The sequence below is a fragment of the Schistocerca cancellata genome, chromosome 9 (assembly GCF_023864275.1).
Source record: "Schistocerca cancellata isolate TAMUIC-IGC-003103 chromosome 9, iqSchCanc2.1, whole genome shotgun sequence".
Classification (NCBI taxonomy): Eukaryota; Metazoa; Arthropoda; class Insecta; order Orthoptera; family Acrididae; genus Schistocerca; species Schistocerca cancellata.
This window is the reverse complement of record NC_064634.1, coordinates 343,646,888-343,665,199: the sequence shown is the minus strand read 5'-3', so window position 1 is coordinate 343,665,199 and position 18,312 is coordinate 343,646,888.

Sequence of the window (18,312 nt, the reverse complement as noted above, 5' to 3'; positions counted from 1 at the left end):
GCTCAAAGTCCGTCAACTGCACATACGGTTCACGTCCACGCTGTCGCGGCATGCTACCAGTGTTAAAGACTGCGATGGAGCTCCGTATGCCACGGCAAACTGGCTGACACTGACGGCGGCGGTGCACAAATGCTGCGTAGCTAGCGCCATTCGACGGCCAACACCGCGGTTCCTGATGTGTCCGCTGTGCCGTGCGTGTGATCATTGCTTGTACAGCCCTCTCGCAGTGTCCGGAGCAAGTATGGTGGGTCTGACACACCGGTGTCAATGTGTTCTTTTTTCCATTTCCAGGAGTGTATTAGGATTCACAAATTCATTCGCACTAGCAATTAAATATATTAAATGATCAGCAGTTAATAACTGTTGTAGTATTTTCAAAATGTGCTGGTGTGTCTAAGAGTTTCGTAGTCCATGAGATGATGACACTTTTCGACCAGTGCTTAACTGCTTTTGCGTCAGAGTGTACATCTGTCATGCAACAACCATGACTCATTGTCTGTATCTGACTGCTAGCTACCGTGCGACTTACATAGGCGCGATACAACACGCTACGAGGTGCATTCAAGTTCTAAGGCCTCCGATTTTTTTTCTAATTAACTACTCACCCGAAATCGATGAAACTGGCGTTACTTCTCGACGTAATCGCCCTGCAGACGTACACATTTTTCACAACGCTGACGCCATGATTCCATGGCAGCGGCGAAGGCTTCTTTAGGAGTCTGTTTTGACCACTGGAAAATCGCTGAGGCAATAGCAGCACGGCTGGTGAATGTGCGGCAACAGAGAGTGTCTTTCATTGTTGGAAAAAGCCAAAAGTCACTAGGAGCCAGGTCAGGTGAGTAGGGAGCATGAGGAATCACTTCAAAGTTGTTATTACGAAGAAACTGTTGCGTAACGTTAGCTCGATGTGCGGGTGCGTTGTCGTGGTGAAACAGCACACGCGCAGCCCTTCCCGGACGTTTTTGTTGCAGTGCAGGAAGGAATTTGTTCTTCAAAACATTTTCGTAGGATGCACCTGTTACCGTAGTGCCCTTTGGAACGCAATGGGTAAGGATTACGCCCTCGCTGTCCCAGAACATGGACACCATCATTTTTTCAGCACTGGCGGTTACCCGAAATTTTTTTGGTGGCGGTGAATCTGTGTGCTTCCATTGAGCTGACTGGCGCTTTGTTTCTGGATTGAAAAATGGCATCCACGTCCCATCCATTGTCACAACCGACGAAAAGAAAGTCCCATTCATGCTGCCGTTGCGCGTCAACATTGCTTGGCAACATGCCACACGGGCAGCCATGTGGTCGGCCGTCAGCATTCGTGGCACCCACCTGGATGACACTTTTCGCATTTTCAGGTCGTCATGCAGGATTGTGTGCACAGAACCCACAGAAATGCCAACTCTGGAGGCGATCTGTCCAACAGTCATTCGGCGATCCCCCAAAACAATTCTCTCCACTTTCTCGATCATGTCGTAGACCAGCTTGTGCGAGCCCAAGGTTGTTTCGGTTTGTTGTCATGCGACGTTCTGCCTTCATTAAACTGTCGCACCCACGAACGCACTTTCGACACATCCATAACTCCATCACCACATGTCTCCTTCAACTGTCGATGAATTTCAATTGGTTTCACACCACGCAAATTCAGAAAACGAATGACTGCACGCTGTTCAAGTAAGGAAAAGGTCGCCATTTTAAGTATTTAAAACAGTTCTCATTCTCGCCGCTGACGATAAAATTCCATCTGCCGTACGGTGCTGCCATCTCTGGGACGTATTGACAATGAACGTGGCCTCATTTTAAAACAATGCGCATGTTTCTATCTCTTTCCAGTCCGGAGAAAAAAAATCGGAGGCCTTAAAACTTGAATGCACCTCGTACATCTCCCACAGATTTTTTACTTCGCCATTTAATCTAGCATTCAGCCCCCCGCCGCCCCTCCCCGAGTACTGTAGAGCTTTGTCAATAACGACATGTGGTTCGGATTCCACGTCGAATTGTAGGTCAGCTGTCCCCACTTGCATAACTGGGGTAGGCTAGGATCACGCAAGTTGCTTGAGGGAGGATGTACACAAAACCGGCCAAAACTGTAAAAATAATTATGGGCAAAACTTTTACTGGGCCACGCCTCTCTGTTGTTCCGTATTCCCTCGTTATATACATTCCTGCGGAGATTTATTCAAGGTTTATGCAATTACAACGCACGGAACTTAGTTTCCATCAAGAAGGCTTGAGGTAAGGCATCGCTGCACTGACTTTGTATTCTTTGTATTATGGGAAGGTAAACCTACGTTTCTAGCATTTGTAGACTCAGAGAAAGCTTTTGACAATGTTGACTGGAATACTCTCTTTCAAATTTTGAAGGTGGCAGAGATAAAATACAGGGAGTGAAAGGCTATTTACAATTTGTACATAAACCAGATGGCAGTTATAAGAGTTGAGGGACATGAAAGGGAAGCAGTGTTTGGGAAGGGAGTGAGACAGGGTTGCAGCCTCTCCACGATGTTATTCAATCTGTATATAGAGCGAGCAGTAAAGGAAACAAAAGAAAAATTCGGAGTAGGTATTAAAATCCTTGGAGAAGAAATGAAAACTTTGAGGTTCGCCGATGACGTAATTATGTCAAAGACAGCAAAGGACCTGGAAGAGCAGTTGAACGGAATGGATAGTGTGTTGAAAGAAGGATATAAGATGAACATCAACAAAAGCAAAACGAGGATAATGGAATGTAGTCGAATTAAGTCGGGTGATGCTGAGGGAATTACATTAGGAAATGAGACGGTTAAAGTAGTAAAGGAGTTCTGCTATTTGGGGACCAAAATAACTGATGATGGTCGTAGTAGAGAGTATACAAAATGTGGACTGGCAATGGCAAGGAAAGCGTTTCTGAAGAATAGAAATTTGTTAACATGGAGTATAGATTTAAGTGTCAGGAAGTCGTTTCTGAAAATATTTGTATGGAGTGTAGCCATGTACGGAAATGAAACATGGACGATAAATAGCTTGGACAAGAAGAGAAGCTCTCGAAATGTGGTGCTACAGAAGAATGCTGAAGATCAGATGGGTAGATCACACAACTAATGAAGAGGTATTGAATTGGGGAGAAGAGGAGTTTGTGGCACATCTTGACTAGAAGAAAGGGGCGATTTGTAGGACATGTTCTGAGGCATCAAGAATCACCAATTTAGTATAGGAGGGCAGCTTGGAGGGTAAAAGTCGTAGAGGGAGACCAAGAGATGAATACACTAAGCAGATTCAGAAGGATGTAGGTTGCAGTAGGCACTGGGAGATGAAGAAGCTAGCACAGGACAGAGTAGCATGGAGATCTGCATCAAAGGCGTCTCAGGACTGAAGACCACAACAACAACCATGGAAACTATTTGAAGGCGATTGCATAGGAATGTCTTTTACGAAAGTTGTGTGTAGCTCTATTACATTCTCCAGTGACATTAATGTGTGACCACTGTCAAAAGCCTGAATAATCGCCTTCTGCAACGAGAGACGTGCAGGAAGAGAGCCATTGAGGTTCTGGTAGGTACCGTCAAGGATGTGGAGCTATTACAACCGTAGTGCCATGGCGACCAGCGCTAGATTTCTCGGTTGACGATACATGGGGCAAACAGCCCTATCGAGGTTGTCCCACATATTCTCGATGGGGTTTAAATACGGGGAGTTCGTTGGCCAAAAGAGTACAGTATACTATCGTGGTGCTCTTGAACCACACACGTATACTGTGAGCTGTGTGACACGTTGCATCATCCTACTTGTAGAGGATATCGCGATGAGGAAAAAACAAACTGCACACAGGGGTGGACGAAGTCCCGAATGATAGATACGTACTTGTGTTGACCCACTGAGCCTTTGAGAATGACGAGATGCCAGGAAAACATTCCCCAGACGATAAGTTCCCTCGTCCGCGCGTGGACCGTTCGCTTTCAGACGTTCTACACCGTACACACAAATTGCCATCTGTCGATGGAGCACAAAACGTGACTGAGTAACTGACCGTCCAGATGAACCAAGGGGAGACCAACGGCGTCTCCCCAACGACTGTTTAGCGAACATGGCTGGGTATGGGCCTCCGCAGTAACCACCTGGTTCATGCACCCATCCTGACCGTTATCCATCTGCAACGACTCTAGAATTTGCACGTCAATTCCACAAATGAGCGTCCACTACATCTACGTGATTACTCTGCTATTCACAATAAAGTGCTTGACAGAGGATTCAATGAACCACCTTCAAGCCGTCTCTCTACCGTTCCACTCTCGAATGGTGCGCGAGAAAACACGAGCACTTTAATTTTTCTGCGCGAGCCCTGATTTCTCTTATTTTATCGTGAGGATCATTTCTCCTCATGTAGGTGGGTGCTAACAGTATGTTTTAGCAATCGGAGGAGAAAACTGGTTATTTATATTTCGTGAGAAGATCCCCTAACAACAAAAAACGCCTTTGTTTCAGTGATTGCCATTCCAATTCATGTATCATGTCTGTGGCATGATATTCCCTACTTCGCGATAATACAAAACGAGCTGCCCTTCTTTGAACATTTTTGATGTCATCCGTCAGTCCCACCTGATGCGGATCCAACACCGCACAGCAATATTCCAGAACGCGGCGGACAAACGTAGTGCAAGCATCTCTTTACTAGACCTGTTGCACCTTCTAAGTGTTCTGCCAATGAATCGCAGTCTTTGGTTTGCTCTACCCACAATTTAGGTTATTTGTAATTGTAATCCCTAAGTATTTAGTTGAGTTTACAGCCTTCAGATTTGTGTGACTTATCGAGTAATCGAAATTTAGCTGATTTCTTTTAGTACTTATGTGAACAACTTCGCACTTTTCTTTGTTCAGGGTCAATTATCACTTTTCGCTCCATACAGATATCGAATCTAAATCATTTTGCAACTCGGTTTGGTCATCTGATGACTTTACAAGACGGTAAATGACAGTATCATCTGCAAAAAATCTAAGAGGGCGACTCAGATTGTCTCCTATGTCGTTAATATAGATCAGGAATAATAGAAGGGCTATAACGCTTCCTTGGGGAACGCCGGATATTACTTCTGTTTTACTCTATGACTTTCCGTCTGTTACTACGAACTATGACCTTTCTGACAGGAATCCAGTCGTACAACTGAGGCGATATTCCATAGGCACGCAGTTTAGTTAGAAGATGCTTGTGAGGAACGGTGTCGAAAGCAAACTGGAAATCTACAAATATGGAATCAATTTCACATACGTTGTCAATAGCACTCATTACTTCACGAGTATAAAGAGCTAGTTGTGTTTCACAGCAACGATGTTTTCTGAATCCGTGCTGACTATGTGTCAATAAATCGTTTCCTTCGAGGTAATTCATAATGTTCGAACACAGTGTATGTTCCTGAACCCTACTGCAAATCGACGTTAGTGATATAGGTGGATTATTCAGCGGATTACTCCTATTTCCCTTTTCGTTACTGGTATGACTTGAGCAGTTCTTCAGTCTTTAGGTACGGATCTTTCTATGAGTGAGCGGTTGTAATTAATTGCTAAATATGGAACTATTGTATCACCATACTCTGAAAGGAACCTGACTGGCATACAATCTGGACCTGAGGCCTTGCCTTTATTCAGTGATTTAAGCTGCTTTGCTACACCTAGGATATCTACTTCTATGTTTCTCATCTTGGCAGTTGTTCTTGATTGGAATTCAGGAATATTTATTTCGTGTTCTTTGCTGAAGGAATTTCCGGAAACCGTGTTTAATAACTTTGCTTTATAGTCACTGTCATCAGTGACTTGGCCGTTGGTATCGCGCAGTGAACGTATTGATTGCGTCTTGCCACTGATGTGCACTATGTATGACCAGAATCTTGTTGGGTTTTCTGCCAGATTCCGAGACAGAGTTTCGCTGTGGAAATTATTAAAAGAACCTCGAAGAATGCGCTATATTTCGAGCTTCTGCAGAACTTTGCCGGTCTTGGGGATTTTGAGTAAAGAATCATGTTTTGCGCTCCATCGAGAGATGGCCGTTGGCGTGTACGTCGTAAAACCTCTGAAAGGAAAGGGTCCAAGTCGTAGGAGGGAGCTTATCATCTGGGGAATGTTTTCCTGGCATTCCCTGGGTGATCTCGTCATTCTCGGCGCAATGGATCAACACAACCATGTACGAGCTGAGTGGTTAACGCATAAGCGATGTTCATATTACTGTGTCTGGACCGTATATTACAATCTCCTGCATTCCCTGTTCCACTGAAGTGTATAAAAATTTGAGGAAGTATAGTTGTTTCCGAAGTCATAAAGACATATTCAAAACTAGCTCAATACTAATGAATGAAGACGTCACTTCATGCAAGAAAAACTGATGATGGTATATCACTTGATGAGCGTGACTCACGTACTCAAACTAATAGAGGTTTTTAGCTTATTGATTTGGAGATATAGTTCGGTATTATATTAACTGCCTCCATCTGTGTTGACATTGGTGCAAGAGCTTTGTGGTTATTTGACAGTGTGTAAATTGCATCTCATTTGTGACGACTGTCTTTTAGACACTCCTTTGAGAAGTTCAGCATCAAGTAGCCGAAGATGTGAAGCAAATATGCGATTGCTATATAGCGTGGGTTGTTGAGGTGTAGGCAGAGAAGGTACGAGACTCTTCTCTGGTATTACGGACATCACACAATCAAGTTACAGGTTCACGAATGGTAATACAGGACCAAGTGCTATTCAAATGAAGTTGAAGAAAACATAAAATACTCCGCATAGGAATCTGTGAACATAAATAGTGATATGAAGACAGAAGCAGATAACACACCACAGACGCAATCGTGCGTCCCATATGAGGAAACACGGATGAAGCGAGGCCATATACCACTGTGTGGAGTGTCATCCATGATTAGTTTTGACATTGGGAAAATTCTTGACATTTTGGTAATGACTAAATATTGTAGTAGCTGTGCAGTCAGAAAGGAATCTGATAATGAAGAGGAAGAAAATAAGTGGCAGGCTGAAAGCAAGAAAATGTACTGAAAAAGTCATTCTGTTTCTAATCGTGGAATGGAACCTGCAGGTATGAAGCTTATCTTTCACCAAATTGTGGAAACTTATGGTATTAGATACAAACACTACCTAGATGATGACGACTTCAGTAGATTGAAACCGTTTTTTAAAGTAAATTTTATGGTCTTAGTTGTGCTATAGAAAAGTTGGTTGTGTACAGAAACGAATGGGGAGAGGACTTTAAAAATTAAAATGTAAATTTAAAGGTGAACAACGTGAGGATGGTAAACATCTAGGCGGTGTTAACAGCTTTACAGATCAAGAAATCCAGTATTTAAATTTTTTGTACGGCATTGTCTAGGGTAGCTCTTTGATTAGTAATCAGAAAAGTCTTAGATGCTGGATTAGACCCTCAACACTGCTTACAATTTGAGAATAAATCATCAGCAATGGCGGCCCAAGGCTTTCGGAATAAGAGGCCACCCTCACTCTGTCAATGGCCTTATCAAAAATTGCGTAGGGGCGGACAGAGATTCAGGGCACTCTCTGTCCTCTTGGGTGGGAAACTGGGCCTAAAAGGCGGAAGAATCAGCAATAATCAATTTATCACTGACCCGTGGAAGGCAGTGGAAACCACTGCATAAAGACACATCATGTTTATCCACAGCACACGTGCCTTGTAATTGAAAAACTGCCATGACAACCTCTCCATTGGCAAAAGGTTCCGGAATAATCCATCATTCAGATCTCCAGGAAGGGACTGCCAAAGGGGAGGTGACAATGGGAACAGACTGAAAAGCAAACGAAACAGTAAAGTTCTACGAGTGTGGGCGTGGAACTCCAGAAGGCTGAATGTGGTAGGGAAGCTAGAAAATTTCAAAATGGATATGCAGTGGCTCAACCTAGATATAATAGGAATTAGTGAAGTGAAATGGAAAGAAGACAAGGATTTCTTGTCAGACGAGTATAGGGTAATATCCCTAGCATAAGAAAATTGTATAACAGGAGTAGGATTCATTTTGAATAGCAATAATTCAGTGATATGGTTGTTTTCATTAGAATCGACAGAAAACCAACACCAAACCAATGGTGCAGGTGTACATGCCGAGGTCGTTATCAGGAAAAGACAGAGAAAGTATGTCAAGAAACTGCACGGGTAATTCAGTACGTAAGGCGAGATGAGAATCTAATAGTCATGGAGGATTGGAAAGCTGCTATAGGGGCATGTGTAGAAGGAGGGGTTACCGGAGAATATGGCCTTGGTAGTAGGAATGAGAGAGGAGAAATTCTAATTGAGTTCTGCAATAAATATCAGACAGGAATAGCAAGAATCGCAAAAGCAGGAGAGATGCTTGGAAAAGGCAGTAAGGCAAGATTCCAGTTAAATTACGTCATGATGAGGCCGAGATTTCGAAATCAGATATTGCATTGTAAGCCGTAACCAGATCACAGTATAGTAGTGATAAACAGTAGGCTGCGGTTTAAGAGACTAGTAAGGAATAATCGTTGCGCAAAGAAAAGGTATATGTAAGCACTAATGGAGGAGGAGGGACGCTTGAAGTTCTCTGAGGCCGCAGACAGTGCGATAATACTTGTAAATAGCTAAGTTGGTAGTTCAGTTGAAGACGAATGGATATCTCTAAATAGGACAATCACAGAAGTTGGAAAGAAAAACACAGATATCAGAAAGGTAATTGCGAAGAATCCTGTGTAACAGAAGAAATACCTCAGTTGATCGACGAAAGAAGGAATTAAAAAAGGGGAAATTCAAGAATACTAACTTAAGAACGATATAAATCGGAAAATCGGAAGTGCAGGGAAGCTAAGGTGATATGGCTGCACGAGAAATGTGAATAATTTCGAAAAGAAATGATTGTCGGAAGGGCTAACTCAAGATAGGGAAAAGTCAAAACAACCTTCGTGGAATTAAAAGCAAGGACGGCAACATTAAGAGCGCAAATAGAATTCCACCGTAAAATGCCGGCGAGAGAGTGGATAGGTGGAAAAGTATACATTGAAGGCTCTTTGAGGAGGTGGTCTTATCTGATGATGTGATAGCAGAAGAAACAGCTCAGGGAGGAGATAGGGGATACAGTAGTAGAGTCGAAGTTTAAAAGAGCTTCAGACGAATTTGATCAAACAAGACAGAAGGGATAGACAACATTCTGTGTAAATTTCTAAAACCATCAGCTGAAGTGAGAACAAAAGGATTAAGTTGTAGAATCAAAGTTTAACAGAGCTTCAGACGAATTTGATCAAACAAGACAGGAGGGATAGAAAACATTCTGCGTAAATTTCTAAAACCATTTGCTGAAGTGGGCACAAAAGAATTAAAAAGATTATTCACGTCCGTGTTTAGAGTATACCATCAGCCTTTTAGAAAAAGGTCATCCACACAATCCCGAAAACTGCAAGGGCCGAAAAGTGAGAGAATTATAGCAAAATCAGGTTAACAGCTGATGCATCCAAGTTTTTGACAAGAATTAGATACAGAAGAATGGAAAAGAACGTTCACAGGATTTGTCGACCTGGACAAAGCGTTCGTCGATGTAAAATGGTGCAAGTTGTTCGAAATTCAAGAAAAATAGGATTAAGCTATAGGAAAAGACGGGTAACACATAATATGTACATGAATAAAGAGGGAAGTATAAGACTGGAAGACAAAGAATGAAGTGTTCGGATTAAAGAGAATGTAAGACAGGAAAGTAGCCTTTCGCCTCATACTGTTCAGTCTATACACCGAAGAAGCAATAACGGAAATAAATTACAGTTTCAAGAGCAGAATTAAAATTCAAGGAAAAGGGTATAAATAACAAGATTCGCTGACGACATTGCTATAGTCAGTGAAAGTCAAGAATGATTGCAGGATCCGTTGAATGGAATAAACAGTGTAATGAGTAAAGAATAGCAACTGAGGGTAAGCCGACGAAAGTCGAAGATAATGAGAAGTAGCAGAAATGAGATATACCAAGAAACGTAACATAAGAATTGGTCATCACGAAATAATGAAGTTAAGAAATTCAGCTAATTACACAGCAAAATAACCTGTGACTGTCGGGGGCAAGGAGAACGTCAAAAGGAGGCTAACATTGGAAAAAATGGGTATTCCTGGCTAAGCGAAGTCTAATAGTATCTAAAATAGGTCTGAATTTGAGGAAGAAATTTTTTAAAATGTAAATTTGGAAAGCAAAATTTATGGTAATGAAACATGGACTGTGGGAAAACCGAAACAGAAAAGAATCGACGCATTTGATATGTGGTGCTACAGAGAAATTTTGAAAATATGGCGGGCTGATCAGGTAGGAGCTGAGGTTCTCCACAGAATCGGCGAGGAAGGGAATATATGGAACAAAACTGTCAAGAAGAAGAGACAGGATGATAGGACATTTATGGGACATAATCGAAAGGTGATTTCGTGCACAAAATCCGGCGTCAGAAACACTTTCGCAATTATGGACGTCTACACTCAATACTTCTGCAGGGAATTCCAACGACTTGTTCTGTGTATGCCACTAGTTGCTGTACTACGCCGGGAACGAAAGGTCTGACAGGATATTAGGAGGTATCCCACGACTTCTGTAACCTCTATTTATTCTGGAACATACAATGAGCTGCAGACCAGCGTAAAGAATTGTCGGAAAGTACAGGCGGCTGCCTGCTGTGACGGGGGTATTAGGAAGTTGGTACGACACTATGATCTGTAAGTCGGAGCACCGACTATGCAGAGCAGTAAGTGGAAGGTGCAGCTAGATGTTGCAAATAAAACATTATTTATTTTCAATGTGGTTTCCATTTCGTAGTCGATCGGACCTGGAAAAATAGTTGTCGTATTTAATATCTTTCTTGGCAGTCAAACATATCATAGTCATGTCCTGTCATGAAACTTCCTGGCAGATTAAAATTGTGTGCCGGACCGAGACTCGAAGTCGGGACCTTGACTTTTCGCAGGCAAGTGCTCTACCAACTGAGCTACCCAAGCACGACTCACGCCCCGTCCTCACAGTTTTACTTCTGCCAGTATCTCGTCTCCTACCTTTCAAACTTTACAGACGTTCTCCTGCTCAGTTGGTAGAGCACTTGCCTGCGAAAGGCAAAGGTCCCGAGTTCGAGTCTCGGTCTGCCACACAGTTTTAATCTGCCAGGAAGTTTCATATCAGCGCACACTCCGCTGCAGAGTGAAAATCTCATTCTGGATGTCCTGCTATGTCTAACCTTAAATGTTTCAAATACATGTAAGTTTGCATGAAGTGTCATTTTCTATTTATTCATCTTCTACAGACTTTGGACCAGTTCTAGAAGAAGACATTTTCAATTGAACCATACAACTGACACACATTTAATTTTTATGACCACTTAGTTTTTGTGATCTATTTCCTCTACTTTTTGAGTCTGCACTATTATTACTCGTTCCAGTCTTCCTGTGTCTCATTTATGTGGCGACCTTCTGGCATATTAATCACTAGCAAGCCTTTTGATGGAAAACAGTAAGAGCTGCTTCAGTACCTATTTGGAAAACCTAAAAATAAAAGAGCGGAAAGTGATGTGCGTCCACGTGTATAACAAGAACAGAGCAGCCACGTGCTGCTGGTGCGCCGACCGAGGAGCCACCGCCTTCTAAATAACAAATTACGGCCCAGTTTCCCAAATCGCCCGCTCCTGGCTCCGCTGCATAATCGTTGCCGAAGTCGCTTCGCTATCCGTGCGCTGCACGTCTTGCTCTACTCAGCCTTTCCGTTTCCCCCTTTTTTTTTCTCTTAGTTCGTCTCATTTCCTCCGGACCGTGCCGGCGGCCGGCTGCTCGTCCCATAAATAAAACATTTAGCAGGGCGCGGGCAGCGGAGGGCCGCGGCTTCTCACCGCCTTCTTGCTCACCGCCTCCTCTGCTCTCTCTCTTTTTGTGTCTGCAAATGGTGAGAGGAATCCGACAGACTTGCCAGCGACCAGCTGACGACATAGCTTGCGGCGACAACCCGCATATGTCAAGAGGCGGCTGAAACGGATTTGAGAAGGGCATTTAATATTGCCGAAAAGATGTTCGGGGGCAGAAACACATGTTCCCAGTCAGGAGTATAGTTTCTTTTGCAGTTTTTTCGTATATCATGTTTCTGTGCTGTTCTGATACCCGATTTTCAGTGTATTAAAGAAACAGTCGTTAATAAAGATAATTTTTTAGCGCAACGATAATGGGTTCTGTCACTGTTTCAGTGCTGTCTGTTATGCAGTAAAAATATATAGCAAAAGGGGGAAATTAACGTATTCAACTTGTTTTAAGAAGCAATGAGAGTGAATTCTACTATGCAGAGTTTCAAGCTTTTTTAGTTTACCAAAAATATCCCTTACATCAGAGTTCTACGACATTTGAGTGGCACGTAAATAAAACAAAACTCCAATTTCAAAGATTTATCATCAAAATAAAACTGTAAGCACGTTTATTTTGTCATTAAATTTTAATTGACAGTAAATAAAACTTGAATACAAATACTGTAACGCATTAGAAAAGAAAGCGTAAAATTCATCATACAGCAATTCCAATACTTTTTTCAAGGGGTTATGGGGGGGGGGGGAGGGGGAGGGTGGGCGAGGGGGGCATCATTCCGGCAAATACACTTGCTATCGGCTGGAGTCCTCCGACGTCAAGGGATATGTAGTACAGAGCAGTAGTGTGATAATACGGCAAATGCGCCGCATCGTAAACGCTATGGGGTGTTGATACTTCATTTTAATTTAGATTTGGCTCAGTACACTGTTGGATGTATCAAATCAAGTGGAAAGAAAGCTGTCTTACATATTAGGCCTAATTAAATGATTATTAACATGTAAAACAAATCACTAGTTTGGTGAAGAAGCTGACGTTACTTTAGCCTGTGCCTGTTTCTATTGTGACTGCATTGCCGTTTACCAGATGAAAATACAATCCACAGTTGCTTTTCCTCATTGCGTTACGTATATTCACGGCTTTCAGATTCTCGTCTTGAATCTCATACATAATCCTTGCAAGTGTGCCGAGCGGAGTGGCCACGCGGTGTGAGGCGCCATGTTATGGACTGCGCGGCCCCTCCCGCCGGAGGTTCGAGTCCTCCCTCGGGCATGGGTGTGTTTGTTGTTATTAGCATAAGTTAGTTTAAGTAGTGTGTAAGTCTAGGGTCCGATGCCCTAAGCAGTTTGGTCCCTTTGGAATTCACACACATTTGAACTTACAAATGTTCTTGTTTTTGCCAAGACCAATAACTATCCCATGAACCTGATGAAACTTTTATTTCAAAATAGAGGACAAAGAGTTTACTACATTTTTTTTCTATACTCAATTTCATTGAAAAGCAACAAATTTTTCTTCGAACTGTAACACTCCAATTTTTCATCGCTGTCACTCGAGGGTAAAGACCACTATGAGGAATAACTGATGTTCAGTGTCTATTAGGCTCTCCTACTTCACTTTTTGCTGCTAGAAAACCTAGAAATTCATCAGTGTTTTGGTACTTAACCCTTAACTCACAAGGTGACTTTCCTGTAACGTACGTTACAAGGTGGAGTTTCTGGGACGTCTACATTTAAACTGAGATTTTGGCAAAATCACTTGAAATTTTTAATTTACGTCATATAACGTTTATTTTTAAAATTATTAAAGGGTTGTTTTAATACTCCTTGTTTATTTTATTGCACTAAATGAAGCATGCAGCATTTTACTATGTATCACACAAAATCACATACTTTTGTGTTGTTTTGTAAATAGTATACATAAGTGGACCGTTAGAGAACTGAATTTTACATTCTAGAAAATTATACCGTCTCTATAGCAAGTGCACTTCCACATAAAAATGACTTCCTGGGTTTAAATTTGCACATAAAAATTCCTTTCAAAATGTAAAAAAAAAGTTTGTCTGCAAAATTAACATTCATTGTTGTGATCTACACTTTTCTTATCATCACTCAGAACACTTTTGATTTTATCATCACTTCAAGTATTTTATTGGGGAAACAAATAGATCTCCATTACAATGGTCCTGAAGTTCTGCCACTGAATAGTGGTTTTGGTGGACAGTAGCACTGTAAAATCGTCTATTTCTTGGTCTATATCACAGACACCTTCCTCAATCCACCGAATAACAATTTAATCAAACTCGGGAAAGTTAAAACTGTCACGTTCCTGTGGACGCTTATTGTACTATACGGAACCATAGTGAATAAACCAGGAACGTAGTTCACGAGGCGCAGTCTAGGAGACCCTAAAACCTGACAGCAACACTTGTCAACAACAAACATAGAAGGCGGTAACGCAACCGACAGCAAAACATTGTATGGTTGGGAATTTAAGGAGAGTAGGTGAAGTGTAGAAGGATTCCGGCACAATTGACCTTGCAGAGCGAGATTGAAAATTTCCGAGCGGTCTGAGAGACCACACCTCGAGAGTTAAGGAGTAAATATAATATAGCCTACAGTGTATTTCACTGCATTTGAAGGACATCCTAAATTACAAAGTCATCGGGGACTGTTACCACATCCATTAATAACTATTCTTCAGTGTAAACTTATGCCATCCACGTTAGATTGCTGAAAGGAATTGCGATTATTTATGACAGTAAAACTTCAAATAAAACAATTGTGTGCGACGGTCAGTCTTTTTATTTCATCCCACGAGGTCCAAAAAGCTTATAGTGCTCTGACTTCGATATTGCGAATATAGAAGTCAGAACGAAATAAACTTTTTGGACCTCACTATCACCAGAAAAAACTGTGAACAAATGCCTAGTGTTTGCAGAAAACCCACAACTAAAGATTTAAATATCCTTCCTTCTTCATGCCACCCACCCACACACATTACGTAGAACACACAATATGCCATTAAGCAGTGAAATTCTCCAAAATGGAATTAGTCATCAGACAGATAGAAGCTACAAATTGTTTGCAACCCACACTGATAGAAAAAATGTCTAAGAATGTTGGGGAAGGAACAGACAGAAACATAAATAAAAACAACAAACAGACACAAGGACAGTATGTCTTCCCTACTTTAGTACCATTTCACAAAGAATTGTTAATGTATTGAGGCCATACACTGTAAGAATTCCTCCTTCCACCAACAATAAATTATGTAATAGACTGCCACACAATACAAAGACCAATAAAGACAAATTCTCCGTCTCTAGTGTATACAACATAAAATACAATAAATACTCCTACAGCATGTCAGTTAGAACAGATGAAGTTTCCGAACTAGATCCAAAGAACGCATTAATGCATTTAGATACTACACACACACACACACACACACACACACACACACACACACACGCACACACAAAAGCTGCCATAGCTTCACACGCTCAGGCCACAGGGCATTTCTTTTATAACTTAGAGGACAGTCTGAAAGTACTTCGCAAAATAAACAAAGGTCACAATTTCAGTCTTCATGAAGAACTGGAAATTTCCATTCACACTAGAAAACATGGACAGAGCACACTAAGTGAAAATGTTGAAAAGCGGCAATGAGCTTCTTTAAGTGATTCACACGTATTAGGTGACGCACTGCAACTCTTTCCCTTTCTGCGTCTTGAATGAACTTAATAAAATGCAATTCTCAAAGCACTGTCCAGAAACAGTGAGAATTATATTATGTGTATGCTAAGTCTGCTAGTTTTATATTTTATGTTTTTTATCTTATTTTCATTTGTGTATTTACAGTATTTGCTACATAATATTTTTAACAAGTTGTTGCAAAGGATGAAACGATTTTATAATTGTTACATGTATCTGTGGCCCACAATGAAGGTTAGTATGTAATGATTTGTGAGGCAAGGCACTATAAATTTTCTACATCGTTGTAATCTTTGGTGTGTTTATGTTGTTGGTTTGTGTTCTGTGAGACATATTAAGTTAAAAATGATGAACAGTGGGGTTCTGTACATTGGAGCAGATTGTAAGTAACTCTATAAACGTTTAAAATTTATGGTATTAGTGTCATATTACGCTAACAAGTGCCTGTTACAGGTTTCTGTAGCAAAATGAAGCCACAACAAAGAACTGCCTGCACCCAGGTAGCAAAAATGTGACGTTATACCATTCTTCCACCTGAACATGATTTCTCGAAGTGGCGATTCACCAATAATATTTACGTAGAGCTCTCTGGTAAATCTCTGTCGGCTGCACACTGAGAAGACTATGTTTAAATCTTCAGTAGCCGGAGCGTTTTCACAGCAAGAAATATCACTTGCAGCGCCTGTCAGTACAAGAAGATGCGCCCAGTTCCTAACTTGAAGGTGTGTAGCGCTATTATCAAATATACCTAATCCTTGTACCCTACAAAAAAATTTCCACGCGATCTTTACTCTGCAAATAAATATGTAGCTGACGTTTTTACTTTTTAGGCTTTAGAAAAGATCAAAGAGAGATATAGTTGATATTATGAAACGTTTTTTGGAAGAGAACAATCTGCACACCCAAGTGGTATTGCTGAATAAATGTCTAAGAATCTCTTTAGAGTATTTGCCTGAATTGTGAGATTTATTCCAGATCCACTACACAGTTAATCTACCGTAAAATTACAGTTCAAGACATCAAAGACGTCGTTAATCATTTTCATTGTATTTATGAAGAACATACTTCTAGGCCTGAGGTGTTCGTCGTAAAAATAGATGCGCTGCCATCTTTATGTTCAGCCCTGCTCGATCACTTATATTTAAGTGCGCTTCAGTAATATGGTGTGGTATAATTCGATCACTTTTCTGGTATTTACAAAGTTCATGTATAGCTGCTTTATTTATTTTGGAGCCTCTGTCTTTGAAATGCTTCCTCAAGAACTTTAACAGATGTAATACATCGAAGAAAATCCATACCTTCCCAGAACTGTCTGCTGGAGTAACGAAATGTATTTTACCTTCATGGACACTCAGTTCTTCCAAGCTTTTATATTTTTTCCATCCATATAAATTTCACAGCTACAACAACTATTGCCAGTTCCTCAACTGCCTTAATGATGCTCTGAAGGAAACTAGCAGTTGTAATTGTGTCGAAATCATAATGGAGTCACCAGTAGTCCTGCAAAATGATTTGAGTCTTTTCTGTCCACCAGGAAACAAAGGATATCGTTGCGAAATACCCATGCAGTAAGCAGTGAGAGTTCATCTGACTGGGAATTAATTACCTGTGGTGTTCCACAAGGTTTCATCTTTGGTCTGGTCCTTTTCATTGTCTACAATAACGACCCCTCGTCGATTACATTGCCAGATGTTTAGTTTGTTTTGTCTGCAGATGATGCAAACATTGCAATAAGTAGCAAGTCTAGTACAGGTTCAGAAACGGCTGATAAACAAATTATCGTAATAAGTGGTTTAAAGCTAATTCACTGTCATTAAACTTTGAAAAGATCCACTATATGTAGTTCAGAACTTTTGAGGGATTTCTGTCCAGCATGTGTATAACGTATGAAGAAAAGTACATCGAAAAGGTTGAGAGTATTTCTGGGATTACAGTTCGATAATAAATTCGGTTGGGAAGGGCATACCACAGATTTACTGATACGCCTAAACAAGTCTCAATTTGCAGTGAGAATGATGTCAGATGAAGGAGATATAAGTATGAAAAAGATAGAATACTTTGCTTACCGTCATTCAATTATGTCATACAGGATCATATTCTGGGGTGGCTCGCGAAACAAAGCAAAAGTTTTTATCGTGCAAAAGCGTGTAATAAGACACATCTGTGGTGTAAATTGAAGAACGTCATGTAGAAAACTATTCAAGAAACTTTGTATTCTAACCACTGCTTCTCAGTACAGTTATTCCTTAATGAAATTCGTTGCAAGTAATATATCTGTTTTCAACCAGTAGCTCAATATGTAGTATCATTACTAGGAATAAGAACAATCTACATAAAGATGTAAGATCACTTACGTTGGACCAGAAAGGAGTCAAATATTCAAGAACAAAAATTTTCAATAAATTGGCAGCAACCACAAAAAACTTGGTTTCAGATGAAGCACAGTTTAAACAGAGTTTGAAAGACTTTTTGATAGGCCACTTCTCCTACTTTATAGATGAACTGTTAGACCAGCTTAAGTAAAAATATCTATTAGATTTCAGTTTTGACAGCATTTGGTCACAACAGTAAAGATTAAATATTTTCTCTATGATTAATGTATTAAAAGTGCACCACTATCTTTCATTCTGACAGAGTATTAATTCTGTAAATATTAACATTCCAATTTACTGTAATGTGTTCACCTATTTTGACAATCTCCTGAAAAATGCTCACGGTAGTGAGCATTATATTCAAATATTTTATGTTTTTTATGTTATACTTTCTGAATTGTTCCACACCTACGAGAATCATCTCATTTTT